Below are 23,966 nucleotides of genomic sequence, written 5' to 3'. Positions count from 1 at the left end.
CCGTCGGTGCCTTCTGTGATCCTGGGAAATGTGAACTCACTACCAAATAAGATCGACGAACTGGCTGTGCTGGTGAAAAATGTCAGAACCTACAGAGAATGCAGCTTGCTGTGTTTTAGTGAAACGTGGCTAACAACTACCATCCCAGATGCTAATGTGGAGCTACCCGGGTTTAGCACAGTTAGAGCAGACAGAGACGCAAATACCAGCGGGAAGAAGAAAGGAGGAGGACTCGCTCTCTATGTCAATACAAAGTGGTGCAACTCAGGACATGTAAACGCGTTAAAATCTCCACTTGCTGCAGGGACATCGAACTGTTGGCCATAGGTCTGTGTTCCCATTACTTGCCCAGAGAGTTTAGACACGTGATTGTTGTTATTGTTTACATCCCCTCAAGCGCGGAGATAGTGAGTGACATCATCCATTCCGCAATTGCTAAGTTACAAACGCTTGTGCTAATCTCTGGAGACTTTAACCATGTAACGCTGGATAAAACATTACCTGCCTTCTTCCAGTATGTGGACTGTAACACCCAGGAAATAGGAATATCGACCTACTGTATGCAAGCGTTAAAGACGATACAGTGCCACCCGCTGCCTGCGCTTGGGAAAGCAGATCATAATCTGGTTCTTCTTCAGCTTCACTACAAACCAAGAGTGAAGGCGCTACCTACAACCACACGATCATTCAGGAAGTGGTCCCCTGAGGCAGAGCAGGCTCTGAGAGACTGCTTTGGAACTACGGACTGGGATATACTGCTGGGGTCACATAGTGAGAACATTGAAGAGGCTGTTGACTGCACAACTGATTACATCAACTTCTGTATGGACATTGTAGTTCCAGTAAGAACAGTACGCTGCTATGCTAACAACAAGCCATGGATTACAAGTGACATCAAAGGCCTTTTGAACCAGAAGAAAAGGGCTTTTAAAGACGGAGATCAGCATGAGCTCAAGCGCGTGCAGAAGGAACTCTGAGTCCAGCTCATGGCGGCAAAGGAGCAGTACAGGAGAAAGCTGGAGCAGAAGTTGCAGAATAACAGCATGAAGGAAGTGTGGGATGGGATGAAGATCATCACTGGCTGCAGCTCAAAGTGGGGTGCCACCATCGAGAGAGACGTGGAGAGAGCAAACCAAATGAACAACTTCTTTTAATAGGTTTGACCACCCTAACCCACTCTCACCTCGAGTACTGCATCCTCCAACCATCCTTCTGCTGATACCAGCATAGGTGAGACATCCCCACCCACAATTACAGCAGCCCAGGTAAGCAGAGAGCTGAGGAGACTTCGTGCCAGCAAAGCAGCGGGTCCAGATGGTGTATCGCCATGACTGCTGAAGGCCTGTGCGTTGGAACTGGGGAGTCCTCTACAGCGCATCTTCAACCTGAGCCTGGGGCAAGGGAGAGTCCTGAGGCTTTGGAAAACATCTTGTGTCACCCCAGTCCCAAAGGTATCACGTCCTAGTGAGCTGAATGACTTCTGGCCTGTTGCTTTGACGTCACATGTGATGAAGACCATGGAGCGGCTGCTGCTTCACCACCTGAGGCCACAGGTCCTCCACGCCCTCGACCCTCTGCAGTTCGTATACCAGGAGAAGGTGGGAGCGGAGGATGCCATCATCTATATGCTATGCCAATTCCTCTCCCACTTGGACAGAGGCAGTGGTGCTGTAAGAATTATGTTTTGGACTTCTGTAGCGCCTTCAACACCATCCAATCTCTGCTCCTTAGGGACAAGCTGACTGAGATGGGAGTAGACTCACACCTGGTGGCATGGATCGTGGACCAGGGTGCGGAAACCTAACGCCCGACTCGTCCGACACGGGTAAATTGACCGTCGGACAAGCGTGTTTTCTGGTTTCAGTTGTTTGTGGACAAGTGCAGTTTTCTTGAGAAAAAGAATTATATGTGCTGTGCAGGGCACGTTTTACCACTACTTTCAAATTTTAAACATTTGGGTACGTGCTTGTGGGAAAACAGTCTACTTAGGCATGTTCTTCATGTCTCAAATTGGTATTCAATATTGTTTACAAAATGATGGCTGATTTTTCAAAGGGGAATCACTCTTGTGGTCCAACATAAGTATTTTACCCTATTATTTACACACTTGGAGATGCAGTCATTTTTTCATGCCGACATTACGATGTAATTTGATGATTTTTCATTATAATCGATAACTTTTTATATTATTGATAAAAGTTCATTTTTCTACATAAAAATTCGGTCATTTCACCTACAATGCAATTGTTTTCGCCACATAAAGCTTGTTAGGCAGTTAATCTTTCCTGAAATTTGCGATTTCACATAGGTTGTGATATATTGAGGAGTTAAGAAATTTATTGTGTGACATCAATTTTGATGAGCTGTCTATAGATCGTTTTTGATTAATTTTTCATATCAAGCAAGTTGGTTTTAGCACTGTCAGTTTATTAAAAATAAAGAAGAAAACATTCTAATGGTTTCCAAATGTTATTAAATATCAATAAAAATCATCACTTAGACGCGATTATTTTTCCAAAACATCTGTAATATTTACTTCTTTGGAAATGTACCATCTTGGAATTTCGAATACATCATTAGGAATTAACTGCGTAACTCATAATGCACTGCGTAAGCACGTTGTTCTTGCTATATGTGTGTTGCTAAAACTGAAACAAGTAGCATCGCAGATGAGAAACGGATCATTTCTTGATTAAAACTGGCACAACAGGCCCTGAAAACCTATGAGAGCGTATTAAGGCCACGGTGAAAATATTACGGACACAGTGAAGACAAAAAAATTTTAAGTCGACATGTTGACTTTATTCTCGTAGTTTATCAGTAGAATGTCGCAAACTAAATTTCATCTTAAAATGAATGTTTCATTTACTAGATTTTCTCAAACCCCGTCATAAATTAATGTAGCATATTAAATGCTTTATATTAAGTGTTCCCGACCCAGTTGTTAATCTCCGGCTTCTTAAACTGACTTCCTCTTGCACTGAGGAAGCACCGGCAGCAATCGCCGCATTGACTTCATGATATTCCTGCTCAATGAACATTCAAAATACTAAAATAAATACTTGATATCTTTTTCATGATGAAATGCATTAAAGCATGTATTAGACATGGGTGGCGGCTGTAGTGCTGCTCCCTTGCATTAAGGGGTCCTTAGGTCTACATTTAGTGTAGAGAAGTTTATTGCAGGTGTGACAAGGCTCCAAAAAACTGGATATTTGAATGGGTATCGCACAGGTTTAACTGAAATTTGTGTAAATGTTGGGTTCGTGATCTGGCAGTCGGAGACACGAACGCAGAATTCAAAGGATGTTTTTCTGAGCAGGCTTTTTTATTGCATATTTGCTGTGTCTATCTTACTAAACCCCAGTTGCTATCCTTTGTCTTTCTCCATATAACCAATCAAAACACAATAAGCGTCTTTGTGAAATTAAAACTAGTTATAAACCTAGACCTCAGAGTTTACAGAACTTTAAAAAATGTTGTTATACATGTTTAATCATGCCATCCATTTAGAGGTCTAAGCGTATAACTAGTTTTAATTTCACAAATACGCTTTATCGTGTGGCGATTGGTTATGTGCAGAAAGAAAAGGATAGGAGCTGGGGTTTAGTATGTCAGATAGGACATGAGTCTAAAAGTAAGAAAAAAGTTGGTTCAACTGAAAAGCGTTTTCTAAAGCTGAACGCTTCGGTGGTTGAGCGTTATACTAGGCTGTTCAATACTGCTTCTTTAGAAGAGTTTGACCCACGACCAGCTGTGGAATTCTGACTGTCATCTGGCAACAGGCACATAATTCATAAAAACCTGAAAAGTCATCAGCATCCACTTCTGCAGGACCATCAGTCCAGGAACCATGCAGTTCAGCTCAAGCAGAAATGAACAGCATTCAGCCCATGCTGTCTGAGATAGTAAAGATTCTTGGGGGAGAAGATGTTGCAAGACAAAAGCTGAAGAACATGGCAGAAAATGAATCGGGACGGTGTTCTGTTATGTAACTGTAATATATGAAAAAGAACTAATGTAGCTATAATGAAGGCATTGTTTATTAGCTAGTTAAAATAAGGGAATCTTTTATATAATGTTCTAGAGCAAGGTGGCAAAATACTACTCCCTGAAAGAACCTTTTCAGTTTTAAAATGGAAGGCAGTTTTGGTATCAATAAAAGATCAGAAAAATAAAGTATTTTTCACTTTTGTTATTTGTTTATGGGCAAGTGAATTTAACTAGCGGACAAGTGGATTTTCTAAGTTTACTTGTCCGTGGACAAGTAGAAACAAATTTGATTTCCACACCCTGGTGGACTATCTTACAGGCAGATCTCAATATATGCGTCTTGGGAACTGCAGCTCTGACATTGTGGTCAGCAACACAGGAGCACCACAGGGTACTGTACTTTCTCCGTTCCTGTTCAGTCTATATACATCAGACTTCCAATACGACTTGGAGTCCTGCCACATGCAAAAGTTCTCTGATGACACTACTATTGTGGGCTGCATCAGGAGTGGGCAGGAGGAGAAGTACAAGAAGCTAATCAAAGACTTTGTTAAATGGTGCGACTCAAACCACTTACAGCTGAACACCAGCAAGACCAAGGAACTGATGGTGGATTTTAGGAGGCCCAGGCCCCTCATGGACCCTGTGATCATCAGAAGAGACTGTGTGCAGAGGGTACAGACATATAAATACAGCTGGATGACAAATTGGACTGGACTGCCAATACTGATGCTCTGTGTAAGAAAGGTCATCGCCGACTATACTTTCTTAGAAGGTTGGCGTCCTTCAACATCTGCAATAAGATGCTGCAGATGTTCAACCAGACGGTTGTGGCGAGTGCCCTCTTCTACGCTGGTGGTGTGCTGGGGAGGCAGCATAAAGATGAAAGACGCCTCGCGCTGGACAAACTTGTTAAGAAGGCAGGCTCTATTGTAGGAGTAAAGTTGGGCAGTTTAACATCTGTAGCAGAGCGGCGGGCATTAAGCAAACTCCTGTCAATCATGAAGAATCCACTGCATCCACTGAACAGTGTCATCTCCAGACAGAGGAGTAGCTTCAGTAACAGATTTGGCACTGTTTTGCTCCACTGACAGACTGAGGAGATTGTTCCTCCCCACACTATGCGACTCTTCAATTCCACCCAGGGGAGAAAATGCTAACATTACTCAAAGTTATTGTCTGCTTCTACATGCATTTTATTACTCTTTAATTTAATATTGTTTTTGTATCAGTATACTGCTGCTGGATTATGTGAATTTCCCTAGGGATTAATAAAGTATCTATCTATCTATCTATCTATCTATCTATCTATCTATCTATCTATCTATCTATCTATCTATCTATCTATCTATCTATCTATCTCCGACTCATCTGGATAAGGGAGTGAGGTCCCTTTATGACAGACCCAGGAGTACTTCCAGTGCCAGGGCGATTGCCCGATGGAAGCACTTCGGGTCACATGGAAGTCCATCAGAACAGGAAGCTTGTCTCCTGCAACACCCTCTTGTGGCCCCAGTGATTCCAGAAGGTCTGCCTTGCTAAACTACATCTCCTAGCATGCCTTGCTGGTTTCCTAGGGGCACCGATATTCAGACTGCTGCCACCTTGTGTGCTGGGGCAATAAAAGTTTCTGGCGGTGTCTTTCTTTCCTAGTGGCTGTCTGTCCATCCCTTTTGGTCCTCCCATCCGGGTAAGGATCCATCCCTCTTCTGGCCGGGATGCCCACCCAGCCCATATGGCATCTACAATTACACAATAGGATTCTGATTTGTTCAGAATCCTGGAGACCTCGCCATCAAGCTGACTCCCCTACTGGCCATTCCACAGCTGAGTCAGTGCTGGGCGGCCAATCTGATGAAAGGACCCTTGTACCTGATGATTCCAGTGCTCCTCTATCAGAGATGACTTTTCCTTAGGCAGGCAAACAACTTAGTATTAGGGCAGTGGTACCAAGAGCCACATTTGATTTTCAGAAGAGAAACAGAATAGGTTAGGGTTTGTAACAAATTGTAACTATCACATTAGTTATGTTTTAGTTCTAATGACTAATAACAATGATGTAGTGTGCACAGTTAATCAGCAGCTTTAGTTAGGATATGCTAAACTGAAGTAGTGAGTTTTCAGCTGGGATTTAAAAGCTGAGACTGAAGGAGCATCTCTTATAGTAGTAGGAAATCATTCTACAGCTTTGGGGCCCTGTAACTAAATGCTCAACCTCCCACTGTTATTTTATTAATCCTTGCAATTGTAAGCAAACCAGCATCTTGAGATCTTATTGTATGCGTTATGGTTTGTAAGTCATGATAAGTTTAGATAAGTAAGCTGAGACCTTGGCCATTTAAGGCTTTATATGTTAAAAGTAGGATTTTGAAATCTGCCCTAAACTTAACTGGGAGTGTAAGGATTTAAGAACTGGAGTTATGTGTTAGTATTTTCTTGCTCTTGTAATAATTCTTGCAGCAGCATTTTGAATTAACTGGAAGCTGAGTAAAGAACATTTTGAACATCCAGTGAACACCGCATTGCAGTAGTCAATCCTACTAGAAATAAATGCATGAATTAATTTTTCAGTATCATGCATATTTAGAAAACGTCATGATTTCTTAACATTTTTAAGATGGAAGAAACATATTCTGGACAATTTTTATAAGGTGTGCGTTAAATGACATGTTAGAGTCAAAGCTAACTCCTAGATTGTGGGCTGATTCAGTAAAATTAATGGTGATTCCAACTGGGTTAATTGATGACAAAATATGGTTGTGATCAACATCATTCTCTCCAATAATTAACCTCTTGGTTTTGTCATTGTTTAAAGACAAGTAATTCTCATCCACCTACTCCTTTAATTCATTAACACAACTAATTAAAGACAACATTGGAGAAACTTCATTTGGTCTAAAAGAAAATTAACATTCTGTTTTCTAATGATAGATCCCAGTGGACGCATGTAAAGTGAAAACAGTAAAGGTCTCAATACTGAGCCTTACAGGACACAATGTCTCAATTCTGTATATAATGATGGAATACTGTCAGCACATTTCTATATGTACTGGAATCGATTTGGTAATTAAGAACTAAACCAGGCAAGGATTATTGCCTGTATAGTAAAATAGAATGGTCAATCGTATGAAATGATGTGCTTAAGTAAAACAAAACATTATTACAGTAGAATTTCCTTCATTAAAGGATATCAGAATGTTGTTTACAACACACGTTAGTGATGTTTTTGTACTATGACTAGTGCGGAAGCCAGAATGGAATTTCTCAAATAAACTGTGATGCGAAAAGATGTGACTGAAGCTGATTGGCGACCACTTTTCAAGTATTTTTAAAGAAAGCATATATTTGATATAGGTCTTGTAGATGCCACACAGGCTGGACAGGCATCCCGGCCAGGAAAGGGAGCGAGTCAGGAGGTGTAGGACAGAGCTTGCTTGGAGGTGTGGAGAAGAGAATATTTGTTTATTATTGTATCAGTGTATTCACTTATATGTTAATTGTGTTGGAGGTGCTTAAAGGCACTATTAGAGGAAGAAAGGAATTAAAAAATCTTCCTGTTGCTTTTAACCTGTGTCCAGAGCGTCTGTTTGTTGGGGTTGAAGGGGCAGCAGTGACCCCTAGTCTCTTTACAGTCTATAATTATTAAGTATGTGTGGGTCTATTCCTGACTTTTAAGTAATGGTTTGATGACTGACATTTTAGCTCAATAATGAGCTATTAATAATGTTAAGAATAGTTGCTGCAAGGACATCCATTGCACTTTTCACTAGTTTTGTTGGCACTGAATCTAGGAAACAAGTAGTACGTTTCATTTTAGAAATTAAAGTTAAGACTTTCTTCTCTGTTGCAGGATTATATATTCTAAAGTGTTGAATGCAAGGTGTGACAGGGTCTACCAAGCTAGTATGCAGTTTGCACTGTAATGATGAGATCTGGGATCTTATATTTTTTAATTTTGGTGTTAAAAAAGTTCATAAAGTCTGTACTGCTAATGTCTGTTGGTATTATGCACTGTAGATCTGAATTACCATTTGTTAAACTAGCCGCTTCTAAACAGTGAGGATTATTATTATTGTTACATATTATTTTAGAATAGTAGTCTGAGACAGCTTTAAGGAGAACTTTTTATATTTTTTTATAACACTCTCTGTCCATACAATTTGAAAGACCTGCAACTTTGTTGTTCTCCATCTACGCTCCAGTTTTTGAGCACTAATTTAAGAGTTTGAGTGCTCTCATTAAGCCAGGAAGAGTTTCTATGTGCTTTGATCACTTTTGTTTTAAGGGAGCTGCTGCGTCCAGAGCATCTCTCAAGATCACATTATAATTTGATGTTAACTGATCTAAATGGTTTTCCACAATTACACTTGACTTACTCAAAGTATCTATAATTTTTAAGCAGAATTATAATCTAGATGGCGCAATGTCTTTGTTTTAATCTGTGAATGTATTAGTAAGGGCAGAGCCAAATCAAATATTGCTTAATTTAATGGAGTAATATTTAAATTTTGAATTTCAACTCAAGTTATAATTAAATCTAATGTGTAGTTATGATTATGAGTTAGACTTTGACAATCTGACAACATACTAATGAATTTAACAAATAAGTAAAACAATTGAAAAAGTGTCAGTTTCCACATCAATGTGTACATTAAAATCTCCCATCAACACTATGTAATCATAATGTAGAGCCAAATCATATAAAGGTTGCCAGATTCAGTCATGAGCAATGACTATGGCCTTGGAGGTATGTAGACTAGAACTACAGTTGTTCTAGAATCTGTTTTAATATTTAAAATTAGTGCCTCAAAGGATCTTAAGTCACCTGAAGTTTTAGAACTAATTTTCATTTTGTTACAATGAATTATTTCAAGGCCTTCTCCTCGACCTGAATCTCTAGACTTATGAAGGAACGAGTATCCATCTGGTGACGCCTCAGCTAGGGAACGGTGTCAAGATTTACTGAGCCAGGTTTCAGTGACAAGACACAGATCAGATTTTGTACTTAATATAATATAATTTACCCAAAACAGCTTTACTTCCAAGAGAGCAAATGTTTAATAAGCAGCATTTAAAACTGCATAATTTTTTCTGAACTAGAGATAAATTTTTGCTTTAATTTGAACTGAGTTTCTATTGCAGGTACCCTGGTGGAGGATTTTGCTTTATCTCTTGGTCTAATTATACAGTACACCTTATTTTTTGATTGTAAAGCAATTTAAGGTGTGCATCATGACTAAATTTACAAGATGCCCCACAACAGGGATTATGGGTAACAACTACAGGATAGTAACAGATGGGAAAAATAACAGCCTGTGATTTAAGATCGTACGACTGCGGCCTGGATGGTGCTCTAATCCAGGCCTCTTCAAATGGAGTCCCTCGGGCCACATGCGGCCCAGAAGCAACCTTTGAGTGGCTCCAGCCTGTGGTGCGCCAGGGCTCCAGACTGCAGCTAAAATGATCACAAATGCAACCAAAAATAGGTTTGGTGATTATCATATCTACTTAGTTCACCAGTGGTGAAAGAAGTCATTGAAACTTTAAACAATTACATTGCAACAGATGCAAAAGGCCATTTCTTTATTGTTGAACTTATGTGCAGTTAACATACAGTATGTGTGTGCACGGGCTCCCCTTGCACATCCCTGAGCCACATAAAGGATGGTTTGTATTCGTGCTGGGTGCGAGGAGTCGCGGCGATTATAATATCAAAGGTGGAGCGGGCTCATGGAAAATATTTTTAAGTACACGCGCTGCTGCTAAGAGAACGCCATGAATTTCAACGAGAGGCTGGTTACACTTGTGCTGGAATAATGAACGAAGGGCTGAATATGATGCAACTGATCATCAAAACAAAAATAACCACGCATAAACAGTTGTCCCTTCTTATTTCGTGCAGGAACACTAACATATGATTGTCACTGATATCCTTGTGTTCGCACATCTTTGCATGCAGTTTCCCTTTTTTGCACATTTTTCCAACCAAAAAATTCCAAGGCACACCACATTTCTACCAACCACAAAAGCATTGGATCTCTTAGACTTTTGTAGACACAGCACTTGTAAAGAGTATAATCATCAAGTCATAGTGTTTAACAATTAAGGAAAGTATTTGTGGAGTATTAACACAAGTTTTAATGTATGAACTTTTAAGAGATACAAACTATTTCAATTAAATCAGCCTTCAAGCAGTGCTTTCAAAGTCAACGATCGTTTAGATCACTTTTTACTTTGACATGTCTGAGTTTCAGTATGCTAAGTCAACTTGATAATTAATACATTGGCCTCATTTTCTTATTGCTTCTTTTCAACTTGCCTTTTAGGAAGGCATTCAAATTCAGGTTAGCTTGCTCAAAGTAATATTTTGTTTAAGTTTAAAAGGTGCAATTAATTTTTAATTAATTTGTGTTGATTTTACATTAATTTGTGTGTATTCATGATTTATATATTAATTTTATTACATGTTTTAACGTTAGATATGATTAATCACAATTAATTACATGCAATTTTGCAATTAATTATTTAATCGATTCTCAGCCCTATATATAATATATACATAGTATGCATTAAATGATGTATCTTATGGCTGCTTGATGATGCCATTGTCAATATAACATTACATATAATAATATCGTGCAACAACAATCTACACCAGGGTTATTCAATTATAAATTCAGTTGGGCCAGATTTTCAAACCAAAAAAGTTAGCGGGCCAGACATTTTCAGCGGCAGGTAAGCAGCAGTTAATGACAAATTTTAAATCAACACAAAAGAATGTATTTAAAACAAGTAATGTTTATTCTTTGTTCCCTTTATAAATTTGGTCACATCTGAAACAGGCACATCAAAAATGTGTAAAAACAGCAACAAAGCTATAACTCAACGGAATTTAAGGGTAGCAGCAGTACTTTTCCACTTTTGAAATAAAAAAATAAAAAATTTGCTCAGGTCTGACCCAGGCACATTTCAAACTGCATAAAATCAAAGAAGTGCTCAGTATTAGCAATAACATTTGTTTTGCTTCTGAAATTTGAGATCCTTCTCCAATTTAAATGGTGTGGTCATGACAGGCAAGGGATTTTTTCATAGAACTTAAATGATTTCATTCACACAGTTTTAATCACACATATGACAGAAGTTAAATTTGAGTTCCACAACAACGCCTTTCCGTGGAATTCTTTTTCCCAGAAAAAATCTACCTGAGCAAATGTTTATGAGCAACGTATGGCGTGAAAGTGGATTGGCACGTTTATTTTAAAATGTCTTTGTACTGTACAAAGTTCTTGGCTGTCAAGAAATTAATCATTAATTATGATTATGACTATCATTATTTTACAAATCTTTTTCCATGTTTCTTTGTTGATGAGCTCCGTTGAAGAATTTATTAGTAACAGAACATATTGTGCCCGGCTAAATGGCTGAAGTGGCAACTAAAAAGTTGCACCTTTCAATACCATTTGAACAAAGTTTACTGCCCGCTGTCAATCACAGAGCAGCTCAGAAAAGCAACAGTAATACACCTGCAACCTCAAAACGCAGACTTCATCACATCGCTGTGCGTGATGAAACAGCGGCGCAGGCGACAGTTCGTACATGTTTACTGGCGGACATGCCGGCATTTTTCAGGAAGTATGCCTTAAATGAAAAGAGAAATGGCATGCAAAGATGCACAAACGCAAAGAGATTAGTGACAATCACACCTTAGTGTAAAAGGACATCTGAATTCATAACAGGGGCTTCATATGATGAATTTTGTTATATTGTGGTATTATTTAATTTGAACAGTAGGTGGCACTGTACAAATATATATAAATAGAATTGGGAGAGGGATGGGAGAAGAGTTCCCAGAAGGAGATTGTATGACCAGGGGCGGTCCTAGCCTGTCTGGTGCCCTGGTGAACACCCCTCTGGCCACACCCCTAGCGTTCTAATAAACACTGAACAAAATCAGTGCAATAAAACAAACTTTTGGAGATGTAATGTCTTACAGAGACAAAATCAAATTTTACATTTATACGGCACCAAAATATTTTGTTATAGTGTAAAGAATTTTCACTTTAGTACCATCTCCAGTCATCAGTTCATCAGGTCACTAACAACTACATAAACCTTTTCTCTCAGAGCAGCAGTCAGTTTATTATTTGGTTAACTTTCCCGCCTACCATGCGGGGCCAGTCATGATAGTTGATACAGACTGCTCAGCCAATCAGTGCACAGCAGGCCCGTTGCTCCTCAGAGACCCAAGTTCGATTCCCCACTGGGGAGAAAGTGTTATTTTTTTTCTTTTTAACCATATAAAGTGGTATGCACTGTCAGTCAATCAGTCAGTCAGATCGTTGTATTTTCATGTGGGATGCTCCTTTTAAAATATTTTTAATTCAATTGAGACTGCAATTAATATGAACAGGTGTCTGTATAACTGTTATTTTTAAAATCCATAAGACATAGACAGACAGAGCACTGCATAATAGACAGACAGATGGAGAAGTCACTAGATATATAAATAAACAGGAAGGCACTGTATAATAGATATTAAAAACAGCTAAGGGGATAGATAAATAGATAGGAAGGAAAGGCACTATATGATCGGCAGATAGGGAAGCTGCTATATAATAATAAAATTACTAATACTGTACTATATACACTAGATAGACAGGAGTTCACTGTATAAAAGACAGACAGAGAAAGCACTACTAACTGAAGAATGGTACAGCCTTTTATTAATCAACAGATACTTTAGGAAGGCAAGCAGATAATGAGAGTACAAGTAGATGTGAAAAGCACTAGACAGACAGATATGGAAGGCACCATATAACATATACAAAACTGTCAGAAAAAAACAGGGTATACAGTAAATAATATACAAGTAGAGAAGCCACTAGATAGATAGGTAGGTAGATAGACATGAAAGACATTATATATGACAGATAGATAGGAAAGGCACTACAGTATATACAAAGCAGACCAGGAAGCCAAAAGTAATACTATTATTACTACATAGACAGATAGAAGGAATTCACTTTATAATAGGTAGACAGCAAAGGCAATATATAAGAAAACAGAAAGAGAAAGCATCAGACAGATAGATATCAGCATTAGCAATATATTAGTTTTATTGTGTGTGTATTTATTTATTTAATTATTTATCTCTGAGATTTATGTAAATAAAATAAATGAAAATACTTCAGCCTGTTTATTATTCAACAGACGCTACAGGAAAAGCAAGAAGACCATTAGAGTACATATAGATAAAGAAGACAATACACAATCTAATGCATTTCTGGATACATTACAGATACCACAAATAGACGCTTCTAGTTTGGAGGAACTTGATAAACCTCTGGCGTTATCAGAATTACTAGATGCTATAAAGTCACTCCAAGGCGGGAAAGCAGCAGGCCCTGATGGTTACCCTGCAGAATTTTACAAGAAATTCTCCGCTCAGCTAGCTCCCCTCCTATTAGCAACATTTACAGAAGCCAGAGATAACCAATCTCTTCCACAAACCTTTCGCCAAGCACTAATCACTGTCTTTCCAAAACAAAATAAGGACTTATTACAATGTGCATCATACAGACCAATTTCACTTCTGAATAACGACGTTAAAATACTCTCTAAAATCTTAGCCAGAAGGATGGAGAAAGTGCTCCCTCGGTAATATCACAAGACCAAACTGGATTTATTAGGGGCCGGCACTTATCTTCAAATCTTCGACGCCTGTTTAATGTAATATACTCACCAACTAAATCAAACACCCCAGAAATATTATTATCATTGGATGCATAAAAAGCATTCGACATGATTGAATGGAAATACCTTTTTACTACATTGGAAAAGTTTGGGTTTGGCCCAAACATTTGTGCATGAATTAAATAACTGTATACTAACCCAGAAGCTTCAGTTTGCATCAACAACATTTGCTCAGACTACTTTAAACTAGAACGTGGCACTAGACAAGGATGCCCCTTGTCACCGCTGCTGTTTGCGATTGCCATTGAACTACTGGCAATACATTGTCGAAATACTGATCAGATAAAGGGAATTAGCAGAGAAGGACTGGAACAGAAAATCTCATTATATGCAGATGACATGGTACTGTATATATCGGACCCAGAAAATTCTGTGCCTGCAGTCTTAGTAGCACTCACAGAATTTCAAAAGATCTCTGGTCTCAGAATTAATCTGAATAAAAGTGTACTCTTTCCAGTGAACTCTCAAGCATATAATATTAGATTAGATACCCTACCTTTTATCATTGCAGAACAGTTTAAATACCTCGGGTAAACATTACAAGTAAACTTAAAGCTCTATATCAACAGAATTTCAGCCGTCTGCATGGAAAAAATTAAACAAGACTTGCATAGATGGTCAACCCTTCATCTTACACTAGATGGAAGAATTAACACTGTTAAGATGAATATTCTTCCTAAGCTCCTTTTTTTATTTCAAAACATCCCAATATACATTAATAAATCGTTTTGTAGGCAATTAGATTCGACAGTGACCTCATTTATTTGGAATTCAAAACATCCACGCATCAAAAGAGCGACCTTACAAAGACAAAAGGCAGAAGGCGGCATGGCTCTACCTAACTTCCAGTTTTATTACTGGGCAAATATACAGGCGATAAGAACCTGGACACAAATAGAAGAACATACACAGGCTTGGACCGCAATAGAAGTAAAATCCTGCAGTACTTCTTTGTATTCCTTGCTCTGTGCTCCAATAAACACACGTTATCGGCAATACACTAATAACCCAATTGTGCTCCACTCACTTAGAATCTGGAACCAATGTAGAAAGCATTTTAAGACGGAGAAGCTTCTGTCTGTGGCACCCTGCAAGAGAACCACCTCTTTCAACCTTCACAAACATATGCAGTTTTTAATATCTGGAAAAAATTTGGAATTAACTGGCTTAGAGATCTTTATATAGACAACGTCTTTGCATCCTATGAACAATTACATTCCAAATTTAACATTCCAGCTACACATTTCTTTTACTATCTTCAAATCAGGAACTTTGTTAAACAGAACCTTCCAGATTTTCCTCATCTTGCACCCTCATCCACGCTGGAAAAATATTGCTCAATCTCAAGGACTTAGACTCCATCTCTACAATATATAAAATCATTTTACAATCCCTCCCTTTCAAAGATCCAAGAGGACACTGGGAAAAAGATCTCTCAGTTAATATATCAGAAAAGGAGTGGAAAGTAGCAATGCAGAGAATTCACTCGAGCTCCATATGCGCAAAGCATACAATTATACAACTTAAAATTATATATCGAGCACATCTGTCTCGACTAAAACTCTCAAAATGTTTCCAGGGCATGATCCAACCTGAACGCTACAACCAAGCCCCAGCCTCACTGGGTCACATGTTCTGGGCCTGCACCAAATTAACATTATTCTGGACAAAAATTTTAATTACCTTTCAGACAGCCTTGGACTCACAATCCCTCCTAACCCATTAACAGCTGTGTTTGGGGTTCTTCCAGATGGGTTTAAAGCGGAGAAAGACAAACAAATTGTGATTGCATTCACTACACTCTTGGCACGCAGACTTATTCTGATAAACTGGAAGAACCCAAACTCTCCTCTTTTAAGTCAGTGGGAAACCGATGTGTTATATTATTTGAAGTTGGAAAAAATCAAATACTCAGTTAGAGGATCCATACAGACTTTTTTCAAAACATGGCAGGATCTAATCAGTAATATTTTAAAATAAGTTCATAAAGCACAGAGAATTTATTAATTTAGGTATGTTTACAAGCCTTAAATTTAACGCCATTTGGCTTGCTCTCTCTCTCAGGGTGGGGTTTGATCTGTTCTTAACTTAATTTTTCTATTTGTAAAAACTTGATTGCTTTGTATGGATTGTAATAAAATTAATAATAAAAAAAGAGTACATATAGATCTGAAAGGCACTAGATTGACAGACAAATAGGAAAGTCACTGTATAATAGATGTGGGATGCTCTTTTTAAAATATTTAAAAATTGAGACTGCAATTAACATGAACAAGTGTCCTTATAACTGTTCTTATTTTTAAGTTATGTAAGACATTCACTGTCAGACAGCACTGAATAATACATAGAGAAGTCAGAAGACAGATAAACTGGGAAGGCATTGTGTAATAGAAGATATAAAACTGTCAGGAGAAAAAATAGACAGACAGACAGACAGACAGATATACAGATAAATAGATGTGAAAGGCTATGTAATAAATAGGTAGGTAGATAGATAGATGTGAAAGGCACTAAATGACTGATGCTACAGAAAGGCAAGCAGGCAGTAAGAGTACCTTAACTTGTGAAAGGCACTAGATAAATTAATAGATAGGGATAGATAATAGGCAGACAGGGAACTCACTGTATAACCGCAGACAGACAAGGTAACGTACAGGTAACAGTATCACACAAATATAATTTTTTTAAATCTCTGCAATTAATCATCACACGCTGCAGGTAGGCAAGCAGGCAGTGAGAGTACAGATATAGATTTGAAATACACTAGACAGACAGATAGAGAAGGTACTGTACAACAGATATTAACAGGAAAGGCACTATATAATAGGCAGACAGAGAAGGCACTAGACAGAAGATAACTGTATTAGCTATATAGTAGTTTTGTTTTATATATAATGTATATGTATTTTACAACTCGGAGAATTATGTCAAAAAGAAATACATTAAATCATATATCAATCGACACACGCTGCACGCAGGCAAGCGGGCAGTGAGAGTGGCGATAGATGTGAAAGGCGCTAGATAGATTGTATACAACAGGCAAAAATAGCGACCACTTGTTAACAGTATTAGCTATAAATAATGAAATCATGAATTAATCAACAGATCTACATTTTAAACTTCACGATTTACTTAAGAAACAAAAAACAAAACGCTGCAGCAGCTCGTCTATGAACGCAGACGCTGGGGCAGAGCGGCGATAAGCGCAGAACAGCGCAGAACAGCACCCCGAAACGGAAGTGGCAGAAAATAGATCACATCGGTAGTGGTTTAGCACTACCATAAAGAATGAATGGAAAACGTTTTAGGAGTTTTAGCTAAAGAACTACGCGAGTCATTTGTATTAGTAAGTTAGCACGCAAACATATACATCCATACAAAAACTCTTGAAACTCGTGACTCCCTCGCACCCAGTACAGAATACAAACCATCCTTTATGCGGCTCAGGGATATGCAAGGGAAGCCCGTACCGACACATATGTTAACGGCAATATACAGTACTCAACTACAAAGAAATGGCCTTTTACATCTGTTACAATATAATTGTTTAAAGTTTCAATGATTTAATTCGCTACTGGTGAACTAAGTAGAAATGATAATCACCAAATCTATTTTGGTTGCATTTGGTGTCATAAAGGCTACCATTCATATTATCTCCATAGTTCAACAGTTTCACCTATGATGAAAGACTCAAGGTCTGATTAAAAGGGACTTCTTTCAGTGAAGTAATACTCTTAAGTAAATAAAAGCAGCAACATTCAGGTCATCTGTCATTTCACTTGCTATTTTAGCAGATTTAGTTATGGTCTATTTTGCTGTTTATGTGGCATTATATCCTACCATATAAGTATATTTGACAGTGCTGTTTGGCTTGTGTTGATAAGCTAATTCAACAGTACACAGATTTAAGAAGATATGTGTTATTTGTGATTTATACCCAAGCTTGTTAAGGGGAGGGCTTATGAATATTTGTGGATAGAGAAATAATAGTACTGTATATTTAAATTTAGAATCATTCTGTGTACTTTTTATATAAGTGAGGCCCCTGATTAAGTTATTGTAGTGACCATGGGCTGTGTGTAGTTTACATGTTCTCTCTGTATTCTTGTAAATTTTGCCAGAGAAGTTTAGTTTGCTGTCATGGCCAAAGTGACAGGTGTTTCAGGTTAATCAGCCACACTATATTGGCCTTATATGAATGAATGAGAATATGTGCATGATCGTGGCTTTCATCTGATTGCCATCTCATCCTGTATTGTTTAACTAACTTTAATCTCAAGTTATAAGTGTTTTCAGAAAAAGTATTCCTTTGGATCTGTGAATATAGAATATTTAGTTTGAACCTTTTTAAGTATTGAGCAACAATATAAAATAGTACAAAATTGGCTTCTAAAACTTTGATAATTTTAAATTAAACTTACTGCAATATGGTGTTTTATGGTTTCAGGTATGACTCAAGTGGAAAAGGAGAGATATGAAAATATGAAAAACATATACAGACAATGGGAATACAATCGTCCCTTCCATCTTGTACATCATTTAAAAAATCAGTGGGAACCTTCTCTGTGAAATACAGATTGCCTAAATGTCCAGAACTAAAAATTATTAAAGGTAAGAAAATATTAAAGAAATGATAATATGTTTAGAATTTGGTGTGTAAAATGATTATTTAATAAAGTACTTCAAGCAATAGCAAAAATAATATCTTAACAACTGCAAATTTCTTATTTTAAAGGAATATTTCTCCCACATGAGTTTGAATGTCTCATCCACTGTAGCATTATGCATTTAAGATTACTTTTCTTAATTCAAGATAACCAGTGTTGAGTTTTTAGATCAGATTATATGCACTTTATTATTCACCAAGTGGAAATTCAAATGCATACTGGGAGGATGTGCAAAATTGCTCATAATGGCAAACAACTTTTCCACAAATCCTCTTTACACAACTGCTTCCAGAATATCCAGAGATAATCCTTTGATGGAGCTGGCTTTTCTGATAAGTTTGCTCAGGAGACCACAGCATAGAACAATACACTGGCTAGAACAGACAGGTAAAATCCACAAGTCAAAATCCTCCACCACCCTCCTGTACTTCAGCTCACCTCTATTATTAATGAAACTTGAGATGGAGGAGTCATCTGAGAACTTCTGTAGTTGGCAAGAGCTGGGATTGTACTGGAAGTACATTGTGTAGAGGGTAAAAGGACAGGAGACAGGACAGTTGCCTGAGGTACCCCACTGTTTCACACCACCATTTCTGACATGATCCAGGAGATTGCGGGGCATCAAGATTCATAGCCCTTAGCTTGTTCCCTAGTCTGTGAGGCAAGATTTTGTTAATGGGTCTGAAGAAATCGAAGAACATGATTCTTACTGTGGTGCTGACTTTGTCCATGTGGGAATAGACTGTTTGGAGCATATAGACCAAAGAATCCTCTACACTCCTATGAGCATGGTATCAAACTGCAGAAGATCAAGATGGTCTGTAATCAAGGGTCAGAGCAGTTTCAGGACAAGCCTCCCAAAGATTTTCATTATGTATGAAGGGTGAGAAGCTTGTCTAAAATCCTGACCTATTACCTGACCTAGTTATTTAATTTCAAGAAAAGGACAACAGTTTTGCTAAATGTTTATGAAGTAGCAAAATATGATTGTTGTTCGATGTTTGGGTGGATATGCAACTTTAGTGAAGGAGGACTGGCCATATTGCATTTTTCATCCCCAGATGAAAATGATTAAATAAAAGTAAATGTCTTGAATAAATAACTTGGAGTTATGAATTAATGTATGATTTAATATGAATGATGGATAAATGACAAGGATAGACACTGCTAAGAGAATGACTGTGTTTGGACCTCACTGTAGTATCCACAGTACATCACTATTTGGGATTGGTGAATGGGATGTAATAAAATAGCTTTGAAAATAATAATATTTCTTGTGCAGTGTAGATTGATAGTTAATGTATGTCATTAAAATGCAGGTTTTGGTAAAAAAGTTTCTTTGTAACAAGTTATTTAAACAATTTCCTCTTGAAGCTTCAATAGAAAAAGCTATTTGGCAGTCATATTAATTTATTAGTAAGTCTGACTATTTCAATGGCATGTGTTTTATTGGTAGATTGAGGAGGTGGACATTTCAATATTTCAGCTTCTGCACTTATGTTAAGGAGTTTGAAGTCATGTTGGTTATGCAGGAATGAGTTTAATTTGGTCAATTAATATGTGGTTTGGTATGTTTGTGGGTAGTAATCCAAATTTTTTTGTCTGTGTTTTGTAATTAAAATATCTGATATTACTGCAGAGACAGCACTTACAAGATTGGTGATGGATAGTGCAGTTACTATGGCAAAGTAAGTAAAATCTTTAATAAGGATATAATTTGGATAAGGAAATGGCACAAATTATGGAATAGGAGTCCAAATTGGAGATAGTACCTTGGATTATGTAATTTGGTACTAAGTACTAAATACTAATTTTATGAATAGCAAGAAGAAGTAAGTATGACTGCCATGACTTATATTTGGTCATAAAAGTCTAAATTAAATTTTGGAATATTTTTGAAATGTGTTGATTTTGTAATGTTTGATTTATGACTGGTATCAGAAACAGTGGAACATGATGTTTAATAAGAACCATGTAGAGTAAAGAAGAAAGTTTCACTGAAAAATGAGTGGTGCATGAATGATTAGAGAAAGATAATTTGTAAGCAAGGACTGGGATAGTGGTGGTGTGCTTGTTTTTATTGACTTTAAAATAAATATAGGACTTGCTTTTAAAATCTGAATCTGTCATTTCTGTTTCAAATTGTAAAGCAGGGTAGAGAATCTGTTTTGTTTCACCATTTCAAAGTCAACAGACTTTGGGGCAGGGTTACTAACTGCCACCTCTACTAAAATTTTGACTGTATCTTTGTCAAAGGAGGTAAACCATTTTCATTAGAGTGAACACTGTCTTTTTATCCTTTATTTGGATGCAGGAAAACACTTTCCATTGCAACTGTTTCATTTTAAGTATAATAAATTAATAAAAGAAAATCTGTTTATTAAAATTGTTTGGATTATATATTTTAAGCAATATCATTAATATTAAATTGTGCTCTTAATATCTCTGAAAAAATCACAAACTAATTTCACAGTTGACTGCAAAATATTGAATATTTCTAGGTTGTTTCTAACACAATTTCTACATATTTCTTAACAGACATGGATCCACATCAGAATACAGTAGATGACCTTATCCTTAGAATATGTCACCAGGAGGCACTTGACTCTACCAAAACTGTTGTCCTTTTACTTACGAAGGAATGCCTTTGAGTGATGATCCTTTCTTTAATACTTGTAAGTACTGGCAGAATGTTATATGGAGCCTTAAATGACAGAATGTGCAGAATACTGCATTAGTTATGAAAAATGAACATTTATAATAGTAGGGTATCAGGAATAGCAATTCTAACTACTAGCTCCATTAGTGACAGTATCATGTGTGCAGACAATTCTTTTTAAGGCAGAAAGACCATGTTTCTGTGTAATTCAGATACAATGGACAACAGTAAAGTGACTTTGAATAATGTAGCTTAGTAGGGGCATACATTCTATTATACTTTTCAGCCAAAAACAGTGCTGGAATGTGTAACAAACTGTTAATGAGAGTAACCAAAGAGACTAAAGGCTTGCACATGCAAGCTATACTTGGTCAACTAACTTGTCAAAAGTGGTTCAAAAGTCTTAGATGACAATCAAAGACACTCAAAAGGAACATTTTAATGTGGAGTTCAGAGCAAATTTGACCAAGGACAAAAAATCAGCTCAATTGTCTTGATTAGATTAGTGTGTCTTAAAATCAGCATTTATTCCCTCATTTAATTCTCTCCTTCTGACTGTTAGCTTCCTGATGATAACCAAATGTTACATTTTTGAGCAGCTGAACCTAACACAAAATCATTTTCAAAACATAGCAATGAATTGAAGACCATAATCTGAAACTATGGATGTTGGAAAACCTTGGAGAATTCTTTCCAAAAACACAATGGGCAGCATTCAGGCAGAAGTCAACCCTTTTAGGCAAATTAAATGAGTGTACTTAAATAATCTATCAACCTCCACTGAAATTCATGCAAAGTGTTCCCAAGGACAAACTGGTATAAGAAGGAGGAAGTAGCCCAATAAGCTGTCCAGCATGTGATTTAGCGTAACAACGAATTATATATGTGAAGAATTATATTGCTACATCTGAAATCATCCCTTTCCGTCAAAAGGTAGTGTTAAAATATTTATGGTTTTAACAACCACTGGGTGACAATACATTGTGCATTGCTGGCACTATTTAAATACCTGTCCTCTGAAATCTGGTGGTACAAACAATTTTCCAGTAGTAATGTCTGGATTATTTATTTGATTTTGACCCTAGTTATAATTCGTCCATTTTGGAATAAAGTACCCAGAATCTTTTTCCTGAAATAATGTGCTCATGATCTTCAGGATAATTATCAGGTTCACATATACAAGACAGGGCATTTGTTTTTCCATTCTTATGTCCTGGTCTGGATGAAATAAAAATTAATGCCCATCATGTTTGTCTGGCATTTAAAAGTCTGACAAATTTTAAATACATCAGACTGTTATGATCAGAGTAAAAAGTGAAAGGAAACTTGGCACTCCCTAAATAATGTCTCCACTACCAAAAGCTAGATTAACTGCCAGCAATTTGCGGTTCTCAGCCTAATTTTGCCACTGTCACCTGGCACATGTAATGTGATTGCTGTTACAATAAATATTACAGACTGTATGAATAACTAAGGGTTCAGCCAGTTACCTTATCAACAAGCCGCCACCACATACAGCACCATGACATCAGTCAAAGTTGCTTTACGTCAAAATAAATGTTGTGCAATGGGTGCACAACATTTCTCAGCCACCTTATAGATAGAATTATTTATTGTCATTATGCATACACATAGCAAAATTTTTTGTTGGCATAGTACTTAAAATACACAATACAATAAATAATAAAATAAACATAGCAAGTATAAAATAGAGCAGCAATAGAACATCATCAAGTCCAGACTTTTCCTGAGGTAGTACGCCTGTAGAGACCAGTGATCTGTGTGCGTTGGTCTGCAGGGGAGGAATACAAGTGTGTGTGTTTGATTACGAGGGAAAGTGTGTGTGCATGTCTACACGGGAAGGTTAGGGGTAGATGCAGATGTATTTGTGTGTATCAGCAGGGCAGATGGACTTCACAGCTCTGGGGAAAAAGCTGTCTTTCAGTCTGCTGGTACGTTTTATGTTTCTGTACCGCTTTCCCAAAGGCAGTGGTACAAACAGTCCATTTCCTGGATGGGTGAGATCTGCAGCTATACATTTGGCCCTCTTCTGCACCCTTCCAGCATATATAGCATCACAGATGACTTGTGCATTAATGTAATGCAACAGCTTATGGTTAACAAAAGCAGCTTCATTCTCCCTAGGTGCCCTTATTGCAATATGAGTGCAATATAGTGCTCTGATTACATTAGGAGAATCAGACACTGCTGCAAATTTCCTTTTATACAGACAAAACATGTTTTGTTTTATGTTGTGCACTCACACCATATTAAAACTAGATGTAGTTCCTTGCTGGTCGGTTAATAACTTTTAGCACAGCAGGCATGATGGAGTGAAGTTTGGTCAAGATATTCCTGACCTGTCGACCGTTCACAGAAAAGTGACAACAGCTAGCCAATATAAAATGCAAAAAATAAAAAAGAAGTTCTTAAGTACATAGCATTGCCCCCATTTAAAAGGGAAATTAAATACAGTAAGAGCATTATATTCATCATTTTTCAGGTGTAATATGTTTGTCACATCAGTGCACATGGTAACACCATGTTCCACCTTCAAGTTTTCTTTTACGTAGGAAGTTTGATATGCACATTTGGAGCGTCTTTTAAGTACATTTATAAGTTAAAAATTCAATTGGATTTATAGCTAAGACAGGTGTAATGTTGCATAATTCTTATGCCTTGGGAAAAATGGCAGGACTAAGAGAAAGCAAAGCTCAGGACCAGGAAATTAAGTCAAAAAATTATTTGAAATTAAGGAATCGTAAAAATGAGTAGGTACGCTGAGCCAAAAATATGAAAGGCAAATCATTAACCAAAAATATGTCAAAAAATGGGCAAAAGTTCTAGATTTCTAAAGTCTTAGTCACTAGCTACACTCCTCACAAAGGTTTGTT

At 37.3% G+C, this 23,966-nt stretch overlaps 1 long non-coding RNA gene across 1 annotated transcript in view; it reads left to right on the top strand.

Moving 5' to 3' along the window:
• Positions 1-21,082, top strand: part of LOC120522152 — a 100,584-nt gene extending 79,502 nt beyond the window's left edge. Inside the window, exons 3-4 of the long non-coding RNA XR_005632299.1 lie at positions 18,194-18,357; positions 20,952-21,082. This is a non-coding gene — a long non-coding RNA (uncharacterized LOC120522152). The remainder of the gene's footprint in view (positions 1-18,193; positions 18,358-20,951) is intronic.
• Positions 21,083-23,966: the final 2,884 nt, after the last annotated feature.

The sequence above is a fragment of the Polypterus senegalus genome, unplaced genomic scaffold (assembly GCF_016835505.1).
Source record: "Polypterus senegalus isolate Bchr_013 unplaced genomic scaffold, ASM1683550v1 scaffold_1103, whole genome shotgun sequence".
NCBI classification, from domain to species: domain Eukaryota; kingdom Metazoa; phylum Chordata; class Cladistia; order Polypteriformes; family Polypteridae; genus Polypterus; species Polypterus senegalus.
Note: the sequence above shows the minus strand (reverse complement) of the source record. Positions and strands in the feature narration are given on the sequence as shown.